The sequence below is a fragment of the Homarus americanus genome, unplaced genomic scaffold (assembly GCF_018991925.1).
Source record: "Homarus americanus isolate GMGI-L3 unplaced genomic scaffold, GMGI_Hamer_2.0 scaffold57965, whole genome shotgun sequence".
Lineage (NCBI taxonomy): Eukaryota > Metazoa > Arthropoda > Malacostraca > Decapoda > Nephropidae > Homarus > Homarus americanus.
The window spans coordinates 694,017-711,616 of NW_024725031.1; positions in this window are offsets into that span (position 1 = coordinate 694,017).

The following is a 17,600-nucleotide window of genomic DNA, read 5'->3' on the forward strand; positions in this document are numbered from 1 at the left end:
ATTACTGAGGGGTTTGTTCCCGGGATGGTACACCTGCTGACCGACGGATCATATGACTCCTGGTTTGTTTACGTTAACACCGCCATCTGTATATTTTTTAACCCAAATTTAAAAGTTTGGGCGAAATATTAAGTATGACATTAATGGTACATGTATACTATTAACAAGACCAGTGATTTATGTAATATGTGTCTTAGTTTTCATCAAGTTTGAGGATGTATCGTTGAGCAGACAGGACAGATTGCTGGGTTTATACTAGCTTTTTCTTAGGAAACTATTTCACCTACTGCACTGTATGTTATTCATTTATACGTTGGGCAAAGTTATCGGACAGGTATGCTAATCCTCATCCATCAGTGACAATAATCAACAGTACAGTGAAGGAGTTAGTAAGTTAATTATATACATAATATTCTCTCCAAACATATATGACATCTTTAACTTACCAATGCTTGTCCAGTCGTCTAAAAAAAGAACACCTTAAAAATTTAAAATTACTGCAGTGGCTACACTGTACACTTGTACAGTAGATTTGGTTGCGCCCAACGGCCGCTTCCCTGCGAGAGGAGGCGAGCGCCATGCAAACAATGCCATCTCTGACCACACCCCACAAACCACAAGGGAAACAGTAAACGAGGCAATTACAGAGAATGGAGGAGGGCCGGAGTCAATGCCAAGACCAGAAATATTACAGAGGACAATTTCCAGCTTGAAAGTCATGTACACTAATACTGACACGTTCCTCGACAAGCGGGAGGAGTTTGTAACACAACTGAGGGTACATCAACCCGATATCGTAGGTGTTGTAGAACTGTTGTACAAAAACAGGAGGATAGAACCGGAGGAATGTTCAATATAGATGGATATGACTCATTTACGAACCTTTCCCAAGAAACTTGCAAGAGGGGTGTGGTTATCTATGCTAGGCAAGACTTAAGAGCCAGCCAGGTGAGGGTGCTGGGTGAGGATGTTTTCGAAGAATCAAAGTGGTGTAAAATTAAACTGAAGGCGAGACTTACTCATTGTTGGATGTATCTACAGATTCCCAAACTGTAGCTATTAAACCAGAGGAACTTAAGAACCTTAAATAACATTGTAACGGTGCAGAACCCTAGCCACCTCCTTGTCATGCTTGGTGGACTTTAATTATGGCGACATCAACTGGAGAGATGAATCCACGCCAAATGACTTAAATAACCCTGCTACTCTTTTCGTAGAAACTGAGAAACAATTTTCTATTCCAACATGTTAAAGATCCGACTCACTACAAAGGGGAGCAAACACCCAAACCGCTGGACCTCATCATAGCTAACGAGGAAGGTATGGTGGCCAATCCAGGGGCGTCATTTCAGATTTTGCTTAGGGAGGCAACACCATTACATACAAAGAGTAGGGGTCAAAATCCTGCTCCACCGTGGTGCCGCCGGGTGGTACTGTAACAGACAGAACACGTTCAAACACTTTTTTTATATTTTTAATTTGCATCTGTCCAGTGTGGACCGTGTGGCTGCGAGCAACATGACTCGCTTCCTTGCTGCTGTTCAGTTTATAAATGATGGGCAATGGGAACGATGAAAATATATGAATACTTATCATTCTGTTTAATTATGCATAGTAAAAATGCCATTGAGATGTTCTCACCAAATCCAAATTCGTCTGTCTATATGAAAAAGGAATATAATTAAAATTTTCCTTGGAGAGCAAGACAGCCCTTGGGAGAGGCAAGCCAGGTCTTGGAAGGCCCCCCCCCCCCAATGACGCCCCTGGGCCAATCTAGAACACCTAGCTCCAGTTGGCACCAGTCACCACGTAACTGTTACTTGTTTCATGACAAAACCAGGTCTAGGTTCAAATATTACAAACCGCAATGCTGTTTCACTCTCTCTCTTTAAAGGTACTTCAACGGGCAATGTTCGGTGGATTTGGCATCCTGTGTACCGCCAGCAAGGCAGTTGACTCGTAACACACATCTTGCCCGCGGTGCCCACTGTTTCTGTGTGGATGTCGGTCACACTAGAATAACCCGTTATAATGCATCCTTCTTTCCTCACACAGCCAAACTATGGAACGCTCTGCCTTCTTCTCTGTTTCCATACTGATACAATCTGCCTCACTTCAAAAAGCTGGTTTTCCGGCATCTTCGTGGTGTAGATTAATACAATCTTTTTCTTGTCTATTTTTAATTTCTTTTTAGTCTTATTTTTTCGCTCCCTAGGCCCCGTTGTGGGTCGATGACCTGTGCCCGGGTGGGCTATTACCTGTTAAAAAAAACACCGCTGGACCTCATGATAACTAACAAGGAGGCCAAGCTGAACACCTAGCCTCCGCCGGCACCAGCCACCATATGATGTCCTTCAGATTTAGCTGTTACGTGGTACATGATGAGAGCAGGCTAAGGTTCAAATATAACTTTTACTTTTTTTTTACTTTTATCCTCTTCACCACTGATCGGCTCGTTAACCGCTTGGGCGATCGGTCACGTCTCTGTCACGCACTGTTGGCAAATACTGGGCATGCACCGACTCCTGAATGTACCTGAACCTGCTCCAGTGTTGGTCAAGTCTGGTCTTGAAAGAGCTCACACTCGGTGCCGACACAACACTTACTGGTAGATTGTTCCAAGAGTTCACAACTCTCACTCCGAAAAAGTTTGCCCTCACAGTTTTCTGGACTTGCGGCTTCTTCAATCTTGAGCTGTGACCCCTTGTGGGGCGAGCGTCCGCCAGCTCCAAGTAAGGACACTCGACTGTGGTGATTACGGAAGGAAACGTGAACCCGAGCCATTTTACGGACTACCCGAGGTCTATAGAAGACCTTGGGACCACCAACATGAGGGGATATAACTTGAAGCTCGCCAGGTTATCATGCAGGACGAATATAAGGTAATAAAGTACATCTTCCCACAGAGGGTGGTAGACCTATGGAACAGTCTACCAGGCCAAGCTGTGGAGTACCGGGCTTCAAAGTAGCCCTAAATAGGACGACCAAGAACAATGGCGGATTCTACACAGGCTACTGGCCTTCTTCCCTCGGCATGGCCAACTCTAGTTTGAGTGGCCAATCCCATTAGGTAAATAAGGTAAATGTAAGGGGCTTTCTGTTACACACTGTTGGCAAGTACTGGGTCATGAATGCACAGTATACAGTACTTGTACTTGTGCCATTATTGACCGAGTCTGTCCTTAAAGAAGCTCTTTATTCGGTGTCGTGACAACACTCTCTGGCAGATGACTGCAAGAGTTCACAACTCTCACTCCAACACTATGGAGACCAGAAATATGTCGGTTCTCAAAAAAAACAGAAACATTTCTTAAATCTGATCTCCAGTAGCCAGGCCCTGTAAACCCAGTGTGTAAAAGATGAGCTCATATTCATACAGAGCAGAGTTTAAAACAAGCCAGAGTGAGAAGTGAAGAGTTTTTGAATGTTGTAAATAGTGGAGGCCGGACTGGCGGGTTTGTGTGGCAGGGAGGCGCGAGGCTACGGTTACATCACCAGGAAGGCGTGAGTTGGGCGAGCGTCCCCTGCCTGACGCCTTAATAATTCTGCAGGTGATGTTATCACCGCTCGTGTCACACTGTCGCTCTGTGAGAATTTTGAGGAAATAAGTTTTGGTAGAAGGATATATATATATATATATATATATATATATATATATATATATATATATATATATATATATATATATATATATATATATATATATATATATATTGTCATGGTTTTGATATATCGTAGTGGTAGTAAGTGTGATTATATTATATAAAGATTATAATATGTTGTTTTTCTTATATTTCTTACCGTAGAGTTCGATACCTTCACACTGGTTACTTACAGGAGATTATGGTGTATCTACGCAGAAGTTCACTCCACCACTCGACATTCCATGATTTATACTTGATAAATGATGATTAATGAATTCTATTAATTTCCAACATCCATCCAAGTTATTGGTTATATTTTGTCATAACCAATCAGTCATTACCTTTATTAATAATAAGATAGGATCACAGATACGGGCAGATAATTGCACTTACATTTATTTGTCAAGCTTCCATACAATGATTTACAATTTGTATGGATATATGAGTCACTCACGTTCACGCTGTAATAAAATTAATCTTCTAAAGAGGGAATTTTCAACTTGGGGACACATGTGATTACTCCACTATGGATATGTAGGTCAGACTGGGAAGGCATTGCAACTCAGAATTAAACAGCACGAGTACAATATTAGAACGGCATCTGAAAGCAGTTCACTTTTCGTTCATATAAGGAACAATAATCATCCCATAGATTTGGAAACAGTTTAGAAGTGTATAAATCATCATGCGTCACAGAGGGACTTCTAGTTGAAGCAAGTTTGATTAGAGAAATGTATTCTTTAAACCTTAGTGATGGTCGGTACAAAACTGATAATATGTTACACAAATTTATTTGTCAGTGGCCCAAGGTTAAAAATGCTTTGAAAGCATGTAAAGTAGATGTATGATTGATGATTAGTGGGTCTCATATTTTACCTGACGTGACATGACTAGTTATGTGGCCCGTTCTTATGAGCTATTCTTGTGTTCGCTGTGTGGTTGGTGTGTGGATTAGTGGATGTCATGTTTTTTGACCTGACCTCATGTTTTGTAAGGTCACCCTGTGCACATAAGCTCATCCATTAACCAAATATTACAAGTAAAGCAATATGTACTGTATCTACACTTCCACTGCGCCCTTCATTTCATAAACACGAGCAATTCTAACTTCGTGTACAGTACACCATTACCTTTACAGCTTCTCACATTCATTTGCATTCATGTTTAGGATGAGACACTGTACCTATGCTCAATCAAGCACACACGATCCCTAGGTGCGGTCGTTCACTTACCATTGTTTATTACTCATAACACAACACACTTTCTTGTCAACACTGAGGCCTGCCAACACTTCACACCCCTGCTAACCACAAGGGCTGAACCACTCAATACGATTAAGTCACTACGAAAAATAAAAGAGAATGATAGACACACAAATTTATTTATTGCAATATATTACAAATAAATCAAAGAAGAAGCAACAGTGTGAGGGGTGACATGCGACCCACTTCTCTGGCGATGCGTTTAAATATTTGTGTGATTTATGGAGGCCATTTTTACTATTGACTGCCACATAATTTGTTTAGAAATGTATATTGTGAAGTCGATTACTGTGTATAAAATGTGTTAAGGAACAAAATTAAATTGAGACTCTACCTTAACTAGTTACAGTCACTTAGTACTAGTGTTGGGGGTGTTGGTTGTACAGGCTGGCACGGACACACGCGAGAAGGGTGTTATCCAGAGTGACCCTCATTACCAAACATCACTTTATTAATCCTCTTCACCACCAATCGTTTTGTTAACCGCTTGGGTTGTCAGTCACGTCTCTGTTACACACTGTTGGCAAGTACTGGGCAAGTACTAGTTCCAAAATGTATCTGTACTTGCTCCAGTGTTGGTCAAGTCTGGTCTTGAATGAGATCACACTCGGTGTTGTCACAACACTCTCTGGTAGGCTATTCCAAGAGTCCACAACTCTCGGCCCCAAAAGTTTGCCCTCACAGTTTTCTGAACTTGTGGCTTCTTCAACCTTGAGCTGTGACCCCTAGTGGGGCGAGCACCAGCCAGCTCCAGGTATGAACACTCGACTGATTAGTGTCCTCTAAGATGTTTATAGGTTTCTATCATGTCACCCCTTGCCCGCCTATATTATAAGCTAGTCAGTTGCTGGCGCTCTAATATTTCTTGGTAACTGAGGTGCCGTAGTGCAGGCCCCATGCAGTCTGGTGGCCCTCCTTTGAACGTTTTTAATCAAGTGACAGTCTCCGGCATATCTCAGGGACCAGACGGGGAAGCACTTCACTCTTCTTATCAGACCAAATAATTTAATTGCCTGATTTACCTTCTTCTCGCAATGTCCCGAGAACTTCAGTTCATTGTCAACATATACACACCCAGGTCTTTCCAGGTCCTTTTCACATTCAGTCTCAATTAATGCAGTTTCTTCGTCCCGTTGGGACATATGATACACCTCCTTACCGTTGGTACGTCCCAGGTGCAGCCTCTTACACTTCGTGACATTGAATCTTAGCAGCCATTCCTTCGACCATTCTTGATGCTCACAGAGATTATTCTGCAGCTCTTCACAATCCGCTTGATTCTTAATTTCCCTAAATAACTTAGCATCGTCCGCTAACATTTGTATGGTAGCTTCTGGCATGTCATTTATGAAACAAACAAACAATAACGGGCCCAATACACTGCCCTGTGGTACCCCGCTTTTGACGGGTACACCATCCTTGACCACCGAAGGGTCAAGACGTGCCTGGCGCTCCTCTCGGAGCTGCCAGGTCAACTGTTAAGTTGACCCATACCAGCTCCCTCCCCTGAACCCTCCTCCCCACCGGAATATCAACAAGTTCACGCTAGAAGTTGCTATTTCATTTAGGAAAGGAATGGAACCAGTGTTAAACAGAGGTGAATGGTGGTGAACAGTGCTTGAGTCAGTGAGAACAACTCAGCAGTGGCAGTGGTACCCAAGTTGACCTTCACACAGTGAGGTCCCAGGTACTCAGTGATAACGGCCCGACCCAACAACAGCGATGTGTTAATCCGTCTACGATAGGAAGGCCTGGGACCACACCTCACTCATAGAACACCGTCTGTGAGGGAACTACTACACCACGTGAGGCCCCTCATAACATCATCTGTGAGGGAATTACTACACCACGTGAGGCCCCTCATAACACCATCTGTGAGGGAATTACTACACCACGTGAGGCCCCTCATAACATCATCTGTGAGGGAATTACTACACCACGTGAGGCCCCTCATAACACCATCTGTGAGGGCATTACTACACCACGTGAGGCCCCTCATAACACCATCTGTGAGGGAATTACTACACCACGTGAGGCCCCGCATAACACCATCGGTGAGGGAATTGCTACACCACGTGAGGCCCCTCATAACACCATCTGTGAGGGAATTACTACACCACGTGAGGCCCCTCATAACACCATCTGTGAGGGAACTACTACACCACGTGAGGTCCCTCCTAACACCATCTGGGAGGGAGCTACTACACTACATGTTTGCTGTTCAACACCTACATTAATCTGTATGTTCACTGTGTGTTCCTTCACCTTTCTCTAATGAAGGCTTTTGTTAAACCACCAATGTATGTAATAAGTCATTTATGTCCAATGTATATTTTCAGCCTTCGGGCTGCAGAACTTTTTCAATAAACCGTTAATTATTATTATTATTATTATTTATGATGATTTCGTGCCATTTATCACCACACACTGCTTGCGATCATAGAGAAAGTCTCCAATCCACGCTAGGACACTTTCTCGAATCCCGTACCCTTCCAGTTTAATTATCAGCCTTTCGTGGGGGACGCTGTCGAAAGCCTTGGCAAATCCAGGACTCCAGATATCTATTGCCAATATTGCCGTTCCAGGATTTGAGTCCAAACATCCAGGACCTTGAGTAATTGTGTTAAGCAGGAGTGCCCTGGCACAAAACCGTGTTGGCAATCCTTTACAAGGTTGTTTCGCAGTAGATGTTCCATCATGGCATCTCTTATAATGCTGTCTAGCACTTTACATACTATGCTGGTTAGGCTAACCGGTCTATATTTATTCGTGGAGTGACGATCGCCCTTCTTGAAGATAGGACTCACATGAGCCATTTTCCAGTCACTGAGGACCAATTGCTCGTCCATGAATCCCAGGACAGGTCATGGCTCTTGTACATTGTTTGTAAACTTGCACTGTCTATTATACAGTATAGCATATGCCGAATCAATGGAAACTTGTATGGCGTATTACTGATTCTCTCTCTCATATATATATATATATATATATATATATATATATATATATATATATATATATATATATATATATATATATATATATATATATATATTTATATATATATACTGTATATATATCAGCCACCGGTCCACTAATACAAGGCATTGCTTTTCCAAACATCAACAGAACTCTAACAACAATCTGTGTGTGTGTTGATTTGTGAACATAATCTACCGTAGCCGTCATGCGCAGGATTAACATTAACCGGACTCTAGGTTCCGAAGTGAAGCGCCAGTGGCTTCAATACTAGCACGAGGAGAGGGTGTGTGTCTGTGTGTGTGTGTTTGTGTGTACAGCCGCTAGCAACTCGCCGCACTCCACCTGCCCGCGTCCTTCTCAGTCAGCCGTCGAGATGTTGGGGTCCTGTTGGCTTCTTGCCCAGCTTACTCTTATCATCATGTTCCTTATTCAGCTTACATATACCACGCCTGCTGAGGGTAAACGCCTTGGTAAGTATTTTAGAAGCATGAAAAGTAAACCATAAAAGAAAATCGAAACGAAAAATGAATGACAAAAGTGTGAGGAATGCTGGATTGCTGCTGGAAGCGAAGAAAATAATTATAACTTTCACACCCGAAAAAGTCATGAAAAGAAATAAACTAGAAAATATGAATTATCTTGAACCTACAAACGTCATTTGTGGCGAGAGACTTCTGCCTGTCTTTTATATCAACGATCATTGACTCACAAATAAATCATGAAAAAATAAACATTACAAAACTACACCAAAAAAATCATCTCCACGAAATAAAGAATAAAAGAACACAAAAAAGAATTTAAAAAAAGACAAAGAAACGCAGAAAACAAAACAAAAACGGTAAAATATGTTTTAAAACAATCAGTACGTTTTCTGAAGATTTACAAAAGGCAAAAAATAATAATTCTTAAATTTATCTGGCAAGAGGAAAAATTAGAAAGTTCACAGTGAAAGTTGAGTTTATTTATCCCTCGAGTGAAAGGAGTTAACGAGACACTGAAAGAAAGCAGAGATAACGTAGAGAGAGAGAGAGAGAGAGAGAGAGAGAGAGAGAGAGAGAGAGAGAGAGAGAGAAATGGATAAAGGCAGAGAGATAATGTAAATAATGAGAAGTAGTTGGCTAGAGGCAGAAAAAGATATAGATAGCTAGATAGATAGATAAAGGAATGAAGACAGACGAAGAGAGAGAAAGAAGCCGCACTAGATAGCGTCCGTGAATGAGAGAGAGAGAGAGAGAGAGAGAGAGAGAGAGAGAGAATTGCGTTACTCTTATGACTTAACCAGTAACATCGCGTGTAAACCATATTAATAATACTCACGACCCAGTAAAGCTTCTCTACAACACTGCTACATTTATCGCCTTGTAAAAACCATCACATTGTCTAATTACATTTTCATAAGGTGTAAAAAAAAAAGGTCATGTAAAATTTCTACTCCTTAAAAAGACGATACAATGGGAGTAATCCGGGTTGAGGTTCATGTGATAGTTATATTAGTTACCTTTTTATGTCATAACCAAAAAGTGATTTATAATTATATGTTTAAGAGTGAAGGAACATAATGTAATCTAAACGAGAATGGGAATGAATCCTCTTAAGGAGAAAATATAATATTTTAAGGTAATCTAAGATAATCCGAGGTAATTTGAGATAATCTATGGTAATTCAAAGTAATTTAATGTAATTTAAGATAATCTGGGGTAATTTACGGTAATCTGAGGTTAATTTAAACTAAAGCTAATTTAAAATAAAGTAATTTACTTCAGTCTAAGAATCCAACACTAACCTAAGGTATCCTAAGGTAATTCAGGAGAATATATCAAGGTAATCTTTGAATGTAAAATACATTTATCTTAATATATTACTTAAAATAGGGAAAAAGAGACACAAAGAAAATATAATAAAGAAGAAACAGAGAGAACATCAATAATTTCAGAGGAGAAATAAGTCAAACGAAAGAGAAAAGAGGAGATAGACAAAAACGGATGATGGCCACAGAAAATACTGAAAGTGAAGATAAGGAAAATAAAATAAATGAGAGACAGAGAAGGTGACTAATGCATTCACGGATTTTTTGTGGCTAATTAAGGACGGGGGCGTCCACAACACGCTAGCTTGTTTTTGTTGGTGTTTTATGTGATTGCATGTCTAGTGAGAGAGAGAGAGAGAGAGAGAGAGAGAGAGAAAGAGAGAGAGAGAGAGAGAGTGTTGATTAGATATAAGAACATAAGAATGGAGGAAACTGCAGCGGGTCTATTGGCCCATACTCGGCAGTCCCGTTTACACCCAACCTGTATTGCTCATACGTCCATCCAACCTATGTTTGAAGCTATCCAGCGTGTTCGAGTTAATGATGATGATGTTTGGTAACTTGTTCCACTCATCCACTACTCTATTTCCAAACCAATGTTTACCTATCTCGAGCCTGGTTGGATAGTTTGAGTACCTTCGTTATATCACCTTTGTTTACCCTGACTTCCATCTATACACCTCGATCATATCGCCCCTCACTCTACGTCTCTCGAGGGAGTGCAAATTAAGATGCTCTAACTAACCTGTCTCTGTACTCAAGGTTCCTAATGCCCGGGATTGGTCTTGTCATTCTCCTCTGAATTTTTTCTAGGGATTCTATATCCATTCTGTAGTACGGTGACCAGAACTGAACCACGTAATCCAAGTGAGGTCTCACAAGCGCAAGATATAGTTTTAGGGTAACCTCGCTAGTCTTGTAACTAACACTCCTTTGTATGAACCCAAGTACTGTGTTAGCCTTGTTTCGAGCAATGGGAGGGTGGGGGGAGGGACCAGTGTGTGAGAGAGAGAAAGAGTGAACAAAAAGTTGGATAAAAAGATAGAGACACAAATAGACGGAGGGAACGAACACGACTGACAGTAGTGAAGTAGAAAGACATACATACATACATACAGACATACAGACATACATACATACATACATACAATAAACAGACACATGTACTAACAGGACGTCTGTACACATGTTGTATGTCACGTGACTGTATCTTTCAGTATAAGAAAGTCATTAACATCAAGATACAGTGGCTGTATTTTGTATTCTTCGTCTTGTTAAAATAATCATGTGGACACATGAAAATCCGTGTTTACATACGAGCATAACAGTGTAAACAAATCCTCTTGGATGTTCGTAGAATCCGTCTTTAAGCCTAGTACTAGTGAAAATTTGCTTAAATACCATGAAATTTCAACGGGATTCAGACGGACATCCTGCCAACACCAACCTATAAGACGCTATTGTAAGACTTCCTTGCATGCAGTAATATTGAAAACGATGTCACAACCCCGTAAGGACATAATTTATATCCATCTTGTATTGTGGGCGATTTATTACATATGGCTTCTCATTTTATTAGTGTAAGTGTGTAGTAAGTGACGGGGAACGTCTTGTGGTGGGGTAAGGGGGAAGGGAAGGGGGTGAAAGGTGGTGATAGGTGGTTGATGGGGTGAGGGGTGGGGAGAGCTGGGGATTGATGGGATAAAGGGTGGGGATAGTGGGGGTAATAGGGTGGGGTGGGGGGGTGATGGGGGTTCTTAAGAGTGTAAGATATTGGGTATGTGGCACAGATGACATACTTCCCTCTCGTTTATTTCATCACACAGTAGAGAGATAGGAACACCCTATCACAGCGATCAATATATGGCCCTAAGAGAGACACTGATACTCCCTCTTATGGCCGCCTTGACGACAGTGATAAAGGAGAGAGATGGCGCCCCTATCTTGCTTATCTTATTATAGGTCAGAATAATACTCCTGGTTAATGCATATTCACCATCAGCTTTAACCTTTGATTTTTTCACAAACTACACATAGATTCCAATCGCTAATTATGTGTATATATATATCTTGACTTAACTGATATCACCTTAAACTAACAAATGACCAATACTTCATCTCTTTGTTATTTTCCTTCAAATTACTAACTTTTCCAAGGTCCTCAAGTTGTAACTCACGTCTCAAGGAGGAATTCATAAATCTAACCTAGTCATTAAGTTGTCAAGGTTACAGGTAGTACAGGTAAGGTTACAAGTAGTACAGGTAAGGTTACAGGTAGTACGGGTAAGGTTACAGGTAGTACAGGTAAGGTTACAGGTAGTACAGGTAAGGTTACAGGTAGTACAGGTAAGGTTACAGGTAGTACAGGTAAGGTTACAGGTAGTACAGGTAAGGTTACAGGTAGTACAGGTAAGGTTACAGGTAGTACAGTTATGTATATTTTAAATATCAGAGAAATAATAGTAGTTAGTCTCAGATGAGCAATACGTGGAGAGTAAAGTCAAACGTACATCAACTCTTATATACACAAATTACACCAACTGGACAGACCGGGTCACGCCAACACACCAATCCTACGGTACGGTATAGCCAAAGGCGCAAGAACCTACAGTAGCAAAGTATAGTTGCAAGAATAGGGGCACTGAGGTGGACCCGTATATAATGGCGCTAATAAGGTATACGTATATAATAATCTCGTGGGTAATATCACTAATAAATGAGGTGTAAACAGGTATGGTTAGGTTAGGGGAGAAGAATGTAAAAAGCCTTGGCTACAGCGAGTATGTTATGAGACAAACATACAGTGTAAGTTGGATATACATACAAATACTCACATAACTCATACGTACACACACACACACACACAACTCATACACACACACACATACACACACACACACACCCACAATGCAGCACACCACCACAAGGAACCTTCCCACACTCCCACAATAACTCCCAATTACCTGTCATTTCACCTCATTTACACCTGGATGCTTCACCTGTCCGGAAGTAATTGTCATTCTTTCTCGTGTCTCGTGTTACAGTGAGTCATTCTGAGTCGGAGTTGTTGCTGAGGCGAGTTGCTAGATATTACTATAGGATGTGTTGCTAAGACGAGTGCTAGGATGTGTTGCTAAGACGAGTGCTAGGATGTGTTGCTAAGACGAGTGCTAGGATGTGTTGCTAAGACGAGTGTTAGGATGTGTTGCTAAGACGAGTGCTAGGATGTGTTGCTAAGACGAGTGCTAGGATGTGTTGCTAAGACGAGTGTTAGGATGTGTTGCTAAGACGAGTGCTAGGATGTGTTGCTAAGACGAGTGCTAGGATGTGTTGCTAGGAGTTGCTTAGAGTAGCTAGGATTGTTGCTAGGATTTTTTGTTGCCTGTTACACGATTATTTATTGTTTAAGTTCGCAAATAATTTCTATCTCTATATTTCAGTTTATTTTTATTGTTTTGTGTTGCATTATTTGTTGGCGTTAAGTACAGAGAGAGAGAGAGAGAGAGAGAGAGAGAGAGAGAGAGAGAGAGAGAGAGAGAGAGAGAGAGAGAGTGTGTGTGTTTGTGTGAGTTCATATATTTTCTGGTTTATTTAGCAGACGATCCTGACCACATTACGGAGCGCGCGCACACACACACACACACACATCTATCACCATCACCATAAACCACCACAACTACTACACTATTCCCCTATCACAACTACCATCACCATCACAGTTCCTCTCATCTAACAAGTTACCTAACGATCGACATAACACGTAACTACGGTCAACAGACACACCACAACGAGAAGATATTCATTTACGTCGCTTCTACTGTCCCTGGCATATCGTTTCGTATATACTGTGTTTATATAGTTTGGTGGTCTGGGGTGATATATATATACCATACACGGCTCTTCTGTGCTTATAGGTTACAGGGGATAGGTTACAGGGGATAGGTTACAGGGGATAGGGATGTTGTAACCTGGCTGTATTTGTCGATTTGTTTGGGTATAAATTTTAAGAGGACAGGTGTCTAGGTGTAGTGGATGGTGGTGGTGGTGGTGGTGGTGGTGGTGGTGGTGGTAGTGGATGGTGGTGGTGGTGGTGGTGGTGGTAGACACGAGAGGGTTGACCTACATATACAGGTATATTGGGAACACCTGCAAAGATTAGACACGTGAGCTTATTCCACCTCAATCTTAACCGGTCTAACACTAACCTAACCTAACACTAAGCCAACCTAACCTAACCTAACCTAACCTAATCTAACCCCCACATTCTCTACCCCCATTTGGGCATTGTAGACACCTACTTACTATCGCTAAATTGGTATGTAATTAACTAGTTAGGGATAATTTATCATATTTTATCGCTAATGATTCCTTTAATGTAAGTAATGGTTAATGGAGGCCTCTTTGTTGTGTGTAATAAAGGGGGAGAGAGGGGGAATGGTGGTGATGGGGAGGAGGTGAGGGTGATGGGGAGGGGAGGAAGGTAGGCAAGAAGAGGAGGTGGTAAGTTGGGGAGTAGGGGTGGGGAGATGGGGAGGCAAGGAGAAGGTGGGGAGGAGGGGAAATGGTAGTGTGGGGAGGTGAGGGGGAGGAGGAAGGAAGAGAGAGAGAGAGAGAGGAGAACGGTGTGTGAAACGGATAATGTATATAATGTAAGTGTGTGTGTGTGTGTGTGTGTAAGCAACATTCCAATCTACTGTATGTATATATGTATGTAGTTAACCGAAATTTCTTTGTTTTTTTCTCCGCCCCTCAGGTCCCGTTGTGGGTCGTTTGACCTGTGCTCGGGTGGGCTAATTCCCGTAAAAAAAAAAGCAGTGAGTTACGCAGAAAAAGACTACCCTTGTGTTAGTCAGGAAGATATACAGTAGTGTTTATGCAAAGGTAATACAATATACACAGTCGGTTTTTACATAAGCTAATACACTGTACGCAACTTTTAATGCATTATACACACTTTTTTTTGCAATATATACGCAAGCTTATATAATGTACGGAAGCTTATACAATATACGCAAAATAAATACACTTTACGCACAAACGTCTCCGAAGAGTGTATGGAAAGGGTGTGTGCTCAATACGCAAGTTAGGATACCATATACAAGTTAAAATTATATACGCACAGAAAAATAACACTACGCAAAAAAATAACAACATAATATAGATTGGTAAGAGGTGGGGGGGGAGGAGGTGGGGGGGGAGGGAGGTGGGGGAGGAGGTGGGGGGGGAGGAGGGGGGGAGTGAGGTGGGGGGGAGGAGGTGGGGGGAGGAGGGGGGGGGGAGGAGGTGGGGGGAGTGAGGTGGGGGAGGAGGTGGGGGAGGAGGTGGGGGGGAGGAGGTGGGGGGGCTGGTGTGGGGGAGGAGGTGGGGGAGGGAGGTGGGGGGAGTGAGGGGTGGGGGGAGGAGGTGGGGAGAGGGGTGAGGTGGGGGGGGGGTGGTGGGGTGAGGGGTGAGGGGCAGGAGGGTGAGGGGGTGAGGGGTGAGGAGTGAGGGGCGGTGAGGTGGAGGAGGAGGGGCAGGGAGGTGGAGGGAGGAGGGCGGAGGGTGAGGGGAGGGAGGGGTGAGGGGCGCAGAGGTGAGGGGTGAGGGGGGAGGTGGGAGGGTGAGGGAGGTGAGGGGTGAGGGGCGGTGGGGTGAGGGGTGAGGGGCAGGAGGGGTAAGGAGGAGGCGCAGTGGAGGGGTAAGGAGGAGGGGCGGTGGGTGGAGGGGTGAGGGGTGGTGGGTGTGAGTGGTGAATTATGGGGCGTTTAGTTAGTGATCTACTGACCTACCCTCTAACTTAGTGGCCTACACCCTATCTTAGTGGCCTACACCCTATCTTAGTGGCCTACACCCTATCTTAGTGGCCTACACCCTATCTTAGTGGCCTACACCCCATCTTAGTGGCTCACACCTCATCTTAGTGGCCTACACCCCTATTAAGGATAGACTGATACGCTACTGCTCTCTCTCTCTAGGGGAATAAAACAAGAACTATGATTGTTATCTAATTTCATGGTAAAGAAAACTTCAATATTTAGAACAATAAAAGAAATTCTAACTCAACAGACATAAACATCTATTTATGAATATTTTTTTTTGTCTGGACCATCAATCATCAACTGTATTGCTTTCCTCCCTGTTAATGACACACACACTGACACACAGACAGACAGACAGACAGACAGACAGACAGGATTGGTCGATATTTATATATTATCTAATGGTCTCTTCTCCTCTTCAATTTTCTATTCACCAACCTTCATACTTCTCTTTTAGATTATTATTTATATTTTAATCTGACATTAAAATACTGTTTGTGTGTGTGTGAGTGAGTGAGTGTGTGTGTGTGTGTGTGTGTGTGTGTGTGTGTGTGTGTGTGTGTGTGTGTGTGTGTGTGTGTGGTGTGTGTGTGTGTGTGAGTGAGTGAGTGAGTGAGTGTGTGTGTGTGTGTGTGTGTGTGTGTGTGTGTGTGTGTGTGTGTGTGTGTGTGTGTGTACCATTACATACTGAACAACACCTAAATCTGTCCCTATAAGATACTACCATCAAATAAAGTATTAAATATAGATGGTTAAAAAGGATGGCAATCAAACAGGAGTGTTATACAAACCTACTTACTGCATTACCAATCTCACGCGTGACATTCTTGAACACAATACTACAGAGTCTCAAAAAAATAAAGGTATACGCACTTACCTTACAGATTTTGATGGGTTGCGGGAAAGTTTGCATTATAACATATCAACTTTACCTTCACGTGTTGATGTGTGAGGTCTACCACAAGGCTCTAAGTCGCCTCACATAACCGATAAGTCAGGATTGTGTTGATGTAATGGAAACACAAACACGATTCACACGAACATCTGTAAGGCAAATGTGTATACTTTTTTTTTTTTTGAGACGCCCTGGTAATTTATATATTAATGATAGAGTAAACATACACTCACTCATACACATTAGAATATTTATATATGACAACAGAGAGAGAGAGAGAGAGAGAGAGAGACCCGAACATTACACCCCTCACAAAACTCACTCGCCCGCGACAGGTAAATAAACTGACTGTGTGTACTTCCGGGAACTAAACAAGTGGCAAGCGACTGAGAAAATGACCATATTTCTGTACCCGCTAGGAGCCGCTTTTGTGTGTCATGTTGGAGTGTGTTATTGATTCCCACGGCTTTTTTATTAGCACGTGTTTATGGTCTGGTAATTATAGGTAAACATATAGAGAGTATCTATGGTCAAGTTAGGTCAACGTCCACTCACCCAGACGAACTTATGGACGAGAGGAGACAGTGCACTTTGTCCTCAATCTAAAACGGTGTATTGAACAGATATTTCTAACCTAACCTAACCTTCTCTTCCGTCAGGGCATCCTCCTCCTCCTTCGTCAGGGCATCCTCCTCCTCCTTCGTCAGGGCATCCTCCCCCTACTCCTCCTCCTCCTCCTTGGTGAACCTTGTTATTGATCATGACTTCTGGAGGTGTTGTCGATTATTCCCGTCACCTCCCTGGGACCAGCTGTGAGAGGTGAGCCAGCGTGGGGCCCACCAGGAGGAGGAGGAAGAGGTGGAGGAAGACGAGAAGAAGGAGGAGGAGGAGGAAAAGTAGGAAGACGAGGAGGAGGAAGAGTAGGAAGACGAGAAGGAGGAGGAGGAAGAGTAGGAAGACGAGGAGGAGAAGGAAGACTAGGAAGACAAGGAGGAGGAGGAAGAGTAGAAAGACGAGGAGGAGGAGGAGGAGGAGGAGGAGGAGGAGCCATGAGCCTGAGAGGGTAGCGTCAACAAACGATGACCAGCCGTACACACTGTGATATTTGGCTGGTGAATTAGGTTTTTATTCTTCAGAGTGTGTGTGTGATTTGATGGCTATCTATGTCAGGGGAGGTGGTGAGAGAGAGAGAGAGAGAGAGAGAGAGAGAGA